The sequence below is a fragment of the Cryptomeria japonica genome, chromosome 11 (assembly GCF_030272615.1).
Source record: "Cryptomeria japonica chromosome 11, Sugi_1.0, whole genome shotgun sequence".
Taxonomy (NCBI): Eukaryota; Viridiplantae; Streptophyta; class Pinopsida; order Cupressales; family Cupressaceae; genus Cryptomeria; species Cryptomeria japonica.
In genome coordinates, this window is record NC_081415.1 from 546,524,715 (window position 1) to 546,532,821 (window position 8,107).

Genomic DNA, 8,107 nt, shown 5'->3' on the forward strand with positions numbered 1-8,107 from the left:
AATGTTATATAGATAAAATGTAAAGATATATGTAAATGATCTTGATTGGTACATCTAGCTAAGAGACTGAAAGAATTGTTTACTAAAACTGAATAGAAGAGAGTTAAAGTGGGGCCATTCATGTCAACTAACATTGCAAATAATTGTAACTAGTAGGGTTACAATGTAAAAACTTGAAAATTTCATTTCTTTAAAATTGGTGAAGTGCTAATGATGGATATAATAGTTTTGTTAAGAAGTTTTGTCAACAGTTGGAAGTAACTGGCCACTTTTCTTATCATAATTTAGCCTGTGCATATAATTTTGTGCTCTTTTATATCAGATAGTGGAAATCAATTAATATGTAGATTTTAGAAATAAAATGATACAGAAATCAAAATTTTCAAGGTTTTTGACAAAACTCTGCAGGTGGTGGGCACTCCGAACTACATGTGCCCAGAACTTCTTGATGATATTCCTTATGGTTTTAAATCTGATATCTGATCACTAGGTGAAGCATAATGACTTAGTGTTTACATTTTTTAAGCTTTCCATAAACTAGCCTGTGCATATAAGTTTGTGCTCTTATATATCAGATAGTGGAAATCAATTAATAAGTAGATTTTATAAATAAAAAGATACAAAAATCAAAATTTTTCAGGTTTTTGACAAATATCTAAGTTCTGCAGGTGGTGGGAACTCCGAACATGATGTGCCCAGAACTTCTTGCTGATATTCGTTATGGTTTTAAATCTGATATCGGATCGCTAGGTGATGCATACTGACTTAGTGTTTACATTCTTTAAGCTTTCTTATTCTGCTTATTTATTACGACCATTCTTGAGCAGGTTGTCGCATGTATGAGATGGCTGCTCATCGACCTACATTTAAAGCATTTGTAAGATTCTCTTTGTAGCAACATAGTATTAGTAATTGATGACTACTAATTTTGAACCTTGTCTAGCAATATAATTCTGTTGTATATTTTTCTTTGTCATGAGTGAGCTATAAGGACAACATGCTAAAATTTTATGATTTACCATGCTACTTGATGGAACAAATTGAGATTTCCTATCTCTTTATATTTTATTATAAACATAACCTCTGAAATATTTTACTAACGAGAGGCATCTGATGCTATGGTGGAAATTTAATGTTGAAGATGGTTCTTATTTTTAGGCGTTTCTCTACTTCTTGCAGGCATTGTTTACTCTTTTTAGTAGTTACTAGGATGATGGTTTTTGCATTGGACTTTCTTAAGTATTTTTTAAATTAATTTGTTAACATTGGTCTAGTTAACACTTACCATACATTTTAAAATAAGGTTAGGGTTTTTCAACAAGGACCTTGGTTATGTGCATTAAAAGTCTTTATGCTAAGAAAGTTTTTGATGGCATATACCTGTTTCTTTTCTGCTACCTGCAATCTATGGTTTTTTTCCTTCATTCTGATTACTTCTGCTTTATAGCTTGCATATTCTTCTACCTCTTCCTTACCTGATTCTTTTGTCTTGAGACTATGAAGCGCCAAAAATTCCATTCATTTGCTTGGTCTCTATTAAGCTAGTTGTTTTGCATTGGGAGAATTAGTGGATTATGTTGCATTAGGAGAGTCCTACTCGTAAGCTATTGTTTCAATGGGCTGTGGCGTCTTAAGAGTTTCTTCCCCCCGTCTTTTGTTTCATTGTGGTTGACTGGTCAATGGTTGAGTTCTTCCCATTGTATTTGTTTGAGTTGTATATTTTTATTATGATGCTTTAAGTTCGATTAGGGAGTTGAAGTGCCTTTAAGATTGTGTTTATCACTTTGCTTTGAGATTTTTCTAATGAGTGATTTTGGTAGAGTGGTCCTTGGTTGAGTTTTTACTTTAGTACTTTTTCTTTATTAGTTCATTTGCTATCCTTGAAGCCTTGGATAGTCCTCATTATTTCCTTGTGATCTGATCTTTATTAGACTATGTCATACCTCTGTTCTCTTAAAAAGTAATCTTTTCACATCCTTCTTCACGTTCATTCCTCCTTGACAGCAAGAAAGACAACCCTTTCTCATATGCTCTGAATGTCAGCTTCTAAAAGACTCTGGAAACTATTCTTGACTCTTCCACTATTCCTTTCATGGCATCTTTGACCCCTGTCAATGAATTTCATACTGTTTCTTTTTGCATTTGATTGTATGGAGAAGGACTGTGTTCTGGGCCTTTTGTCACAAAATTACTGTGGTTTCTATGAAACACATTCAAGTATCTGTTTGTACCCCTTTAAATCTATTTGGAGTGCATTCTTTCAATATCCCTTTGGAGATGTTGCTACGTTGACTAAGACCATTGTCTTCAAGTCCTTCAGTGACTGCACATCTGAGTTGTACCTGCTCTTTTCTAACTGGGTGTGATGATCATGTCTATCACTGTCATTGCAGTATGTCATTGTTATTTGCTTACATACCCGCTACACTTTAGCATCATTGCTTTAACATCCTATGAGCAGTGATTGAGACTCTTTCTTAAGGTGGCACTTTATCTCAATATTCCACGGAGTTTCCTAACTGGGGGATGTGGGGATCAAGGTATTAAATTTGGAGAGGACGGTGGGGGATGGCGGTGGAGTGTTGGTGCTGATATAAACAATTGAGATGAATTGAAATCTTCAAGGCAAAATCTGCAATATAACATCTCTGTGAGTGTCCCATGAAAGGTTGACTAGTTTTCATGAAGTTAAAGGTTGCAATTAGCATGTAACGACATGTGACATATAGCAAGCAACACAGCGGTGTCCATGACAGAGGTGGCGGAAGTGGTGGTGCTGTGGGGGGACGCTTCCCCAAATCCCCAAGTCTTGAAAACGTCCGCCTAAGTACAGGATAGGCGGGTTTTTATTGGGGGGAGCATCTCCGTGGAACATTGCTTTATCTTAACCTACAAAAAGCTTGGTAATTGCTTATTGTATGGACTGAATTTCTGCTGCTTATGACTGTCTTTTCAGATATGGCCGCATTTTCAATCTTGTCAATATTGTTGGGAATGTACACTTGCTACTCCTTGTACAGTCCATTCCTCTATTTTAATGGACTGTTCTGTGCTCTGTGGCTTGTGGGCTTATGTCCTTTGACTGATCACTTACTTTCTTCTAGTACTGTGATGATGGACTACATATTTATCTTGATTGATGCAAGATTGTTCACGCTATTTTCCTATTGGGTCTGTTGCTCAGTGGACTATGATCTTTTCTTTATAGCTGCAAATGCTAGAATGATCTCTCTACAAGCCCTCTATACTTTTATGACTTTTCTTTTACATTTTAACTGCCAACTATTTTCTGTCTCAGATTGCCATTACTGCAACCTTCTATCTATTTGACCCGTGACAGTCATGATGGACTGTTCACTGTCCACACTGTTTCAAAATCAGCATGGGTAAGGCACTCATTAGGTCCGATAATATGTGAAGTGCTCAGGGTGTTAGTCTCCAGATGGTCCTCTGAACTCATATTTCATTGTATTGATTATCTCAATGCACTTTGACCTTGATAGTTTGACATTCTTTTTAACTCAATGCCATGGTTGCCTTTAGATAGAAATCTCCTGTAGCTGTTTTTAAGAATTGTCTCTAATGATCGTAGATGGCTCTTTATTGTTCGTGCTTCTAAACTCTGCTACATTCTTGAGGCCAGCCCTTGTCCTTAACGACTCTTCTTTCGCATGGAACTTCAGAGTTTGCAATAAAATCAACAAATCTACATTAAATGTTGTCCTCACTATGATTACAGTCATGCCTCTCGTTCTTTATGCATCATACCATTGCACAAGGTCTTTGTCTATCATCTAGGATTTTTAGACTTTAGAAAACATGACAATACAAAACTTATCTATCATGACTGTTTTAAAAAACATGAAGTCTCTGCATTTATGTTCGGTTCCCTCTTTACCATGGACATACTCTCAGAAATGGAATAAAATAAACCATTTCAGCATATGCAAACTACCATACCTCTTCAAACAAGATGAGAGAAGAACCATGAGAATAAACGAACTTGGTCTGTGACTGATGAGATGCATATTCTTTGCATGGCACATTTATAGTTATTTTCAAGGCTTGTTCATCCCTTTTCACGCTTTACCCTTCAATCTGGAAACATATTTCACGTTCAATCTATTCTGAAAATAGCCCCTCAACTCCACAAAACCATTGTGAGTACTTCTTATGGTGCGTGAAATCCTGCATGACTCAGAATATTGCTCTCTGGCGGGATTTTGATCCTTAACATCTTTGCTCCATGAAAAACTCCCTAACAAACTCTTTGTCAAATTCAGGGCCTTATTTAGCTATTTTGTTTTGAAGGGCAAAAAATAGGCAACATTGTCCTAAATAAATCTTTATTTGGTTATGACATATTGATCACCTGGGTACTGCAAAAAATCCGTGTTCTTACTTCAACTTCATTCTTTGTGCTTTGGTGATATTGTTCTTCTAAAAGTTACCTAGCTCTTGAGGCTCTACAGTTGTGTTTTTCAATAATGCTAATCGACCCTTTTCAATCAAATGTAATTTTGAATCTAGGTTTGCAGAGAAGAACATTGTTTCTAGATAATTCAGTCAGAAATTCTTTGGCTAGCTGGCCAAGCATTTTAGGATTGTTAGTCAGATAAGACTGAAATGTGATTAACAATGCTTAATCTTTTTCTATAGAGGATTGCAAATTGTAGCAGAAAGACATAAAAAATTTCAAATTTAATTGATGATGTCTGTTCCCATGTTTATGTTTGTTTTAATCTGACAAATTCAATACCAATGCAACTAGCAGAGAAGCATGTAAGGAAAGCTTGACTTATACTTCAAAGCCAAGAATCAATTGATATCTTTTCACCAATAAATCTCCTTGATGTTGCTCTCCAATTGTGGCCCAGATGTGAGAAGGCTTTGGAGCTTAAAGCCAGGGCACTCTTATATCTTCGTAGATTCAAAGATGTTGCAAACATGTTGGAGGACAATATCTCTAGCAAAGAAACAGATTCATCTGAAAGTATAACACTGTCAAGAGAGAGCGTAGAGCTTCTTCACAGCTACAATAGAATTGAACAATCACTGGCAAAAGTTTTCAAGTGTTTTGTCTTATCCAAATTGAAAACATTCCTGTTTGTAGAGGTGTCCAAGAGGGCTGAACGAGAGGAATGGAAGCACCTGGTTCTTGGACAAGCCTGCTGCCATTTGTGTATGATGGAAGATGCATTACTCTTGCTTCAAAGTGGTAAAAGAGCTGCTTCTGCAGCCTTTAGACACAAAAGCATAAGCAGAAGTGAAGATTGTTACTCTCGGAGATTAGTATTTCTAAGTCTGAAACTGTAACCCAAATGCTTGGAAACATCAAAACGTTGCTAAGAAGAAGAGTAGTTGGCTTGGCTGCACTAGATGTTGGCCATTACATGGAGGCAGCAAGGCATTTCTCTAAAATTATTGTTGAAAAAAAGAGGAACGCCTCAGGGTTTCTTAGCAGAATACTATGCATATCGTGCAGCTGCTTATTAGTCATCTGGCAGATGCAATTGTTGATTGCAACAGGACACCTGCGTTGGATCCAACTTGTATTGAAGCTATAACTACTCGAGCATCACTTTACGAGTCAATCAGATGTTATACCGAGACTTTACAAGACCTAGAGTATCTGAAACGACAGAATAATGTATATGACAGAATAATCTATATGATGTTTCAATATAAATATTTAATAACTGAATAATGTATATGACAGTAAGGATAAAAGGCAAATCAACTGATCCTATTTTATTTTTCTAGTCTATGCCAGCATTTAGCTTTAAATGCAATAATTGTACAAACACATTTTAATGGTTATGCCATATTTATGGTTTTTTTTTTTGGTTGTGGAGGAACTCCTACATGATTTTGTAAGACACAGAATATTGGAAATAATTACAATTAATCTGGTATTTCTAGTCAAGTTAGTTTGTTATGTTTTTTTGTTGAATGTTTTGTAAGAAACAAAATATTGAAAAAATTACAGTAAATATTGTATTATTGATATTTGGAAACATTGAATGTTGAAAACCACACTAAAAAAATATTTAAAATAATTTTTCCTTTCTTTTACTATATTTTTCATATTGTGTCTAAAGAGACAATAGCTGGGATTAAAACATTGTCCTAAAGAGACAATAGCTGAGATTAAAACGTTGTCTCTAAAGAGGCAATAATTTGAGACACTAGCTTAAACAGTACATAAGGTTTTTTTTTAAGTTAAGACAATTCAAAAATTGTCTTAAATCCTCCCTATAGTCTATAGAGTGTAAGGAACTGACAACCTTTTCTAGTTGGTTCATTTCAACAAAGCCACCTTCTAGAGTCCACATATAGATATAAAAAACGACTCTTCATGATAATACATATTATATGGAGCTATTATAACAAAAAAAAGGCTTTTCAACTTATATGTATCAAATTTTTTCACAAATATTTTAATTTGGTGTTTTTAGTTTTCTTACTATATAAAATAATTTCTTAAACATTTTGTAATATTTTATTTTTCATTAATAATATAATTATATTTATTTTATGAATTTTAATTATTGTAATATATATTCAATTGTAATAAAATTTATACAAATAACTCATTATGAATAAAATATTTTGAAAATAATAATTTGATGTTGTATTTTCAAACTTCAAATAATTAAACATTAGATAAACTATGGATTTTTTAAAAACCATAATACCTTAAATAACATTTTAATGTTGTAAAGATAATATGTAAGAACATAATCTTCATTTATGAAAAATATATATTATTGTTCTTTAATCATATACATTAAACATTAAATATCTATTTCCTTCAAAAGGACAATTTTATTAATTTATATTATCTTTATATAGTTATTTTTTATAAAGATAAAACTTAAATAATTTTTTTAATACATCTATATCATAAAATGAAGTATTATAAATATGTCAATACAAATAGATTATAATTTTCCTTTTATTTGTAAAACATTTCTTGTCAATGCAATAACATGATAGCGAATAGTTATGAGAATATATTGGCATCATTATTAAAGATTAATGGTAGAAGCATTTCTTGTCAATGCAATAACACGATAGTGAATAGTTATGAGAATATTTTGGAATCATATTAAAGATTAATGGTAGAAGATTTGTTTAACATTACAATAGTGGAAGTATCTCATAAAAAATTTATAGGATATTCTATTATAATTCAAATACATAAATTTTGAGTCATTCCAATTGATCCATATGAGCATCACTTAGATGCAATAAATGTTAAGTAAACTATTTATGTTTCATGAGAGATGGGTTCTTGTGAACTACTGCTCATGAGTGTGAGTCAATAATATTGATTCATGTATAATGCAATTGAGTTATGGTAAAACATTATGTTTTACATATAACAGTACAAAAAACACTACCCACTTGATGTTAAATTTACTATTACACTTTAAGTATAATGAATAAATGAGATTATGTAGGACCCAAATTTCTTAATGTTACACTATTAATAGATGGGTATATTAAGCAAGTTGGTGGTTAACCAGTTCAAGTTGTGCTTGGAGTTCTAGATGTTGATGTATAAGATGATGAAACATCTTCTTGTGCAATGTTGATAGAAGCAATATTTAAGGGATTCTATAAGTTGATCATTAAAGAGTTCAAAACGCATTGCATGCACACTAGTCATTGGTGGTTGAACTAATGCATATATTTGTGTACACAAAAGACCCACACATGAATGCATCTTAAAACTTGTTCACTAGAGAAACTTTCAATTATTGCTTTGTTACTTACATCCTTATTTCCTACTTGTAAGGTCTCCATACCTACAAAGAATGTCACCTGATATACAAATAGAACAAAAATATATTTCCCTTCTAAAAATTACTTAATAAAAAATCTAGAACTCCAAATAGATGTCCACCCAACAAACCATTATATCATTTTTATTTAAAAGATACTATAAACTTATGTGATATAGAGATAAATGTATGTGATACAATAATTAGATTCTTACTATGTTCTGACAAGCCTTGTTTCAACATGACTCTCATCTTGCTGAATCAATATTGCTAAGCTAAAATCTGATATCTTGGCTCCATTTTCTCATCGAACACAA

At 32.9% G+C, this 8,107-nt stretch overlaps 1 pseudogene; it reads left to right on the forward strand.

The window, feature by feature from the left end:
• The first annotated feature begins 3,345 nt into the window (after positions 1 to 3,345).
• On the forward strand, positions 3,346 to 5,707 carry LOC131051511 (uncharacterized; annotated as a pseudogene).
• The last annotated feature ends 2,400 nt before the right edge of the window (positions 5,708 to 8,107 follow it).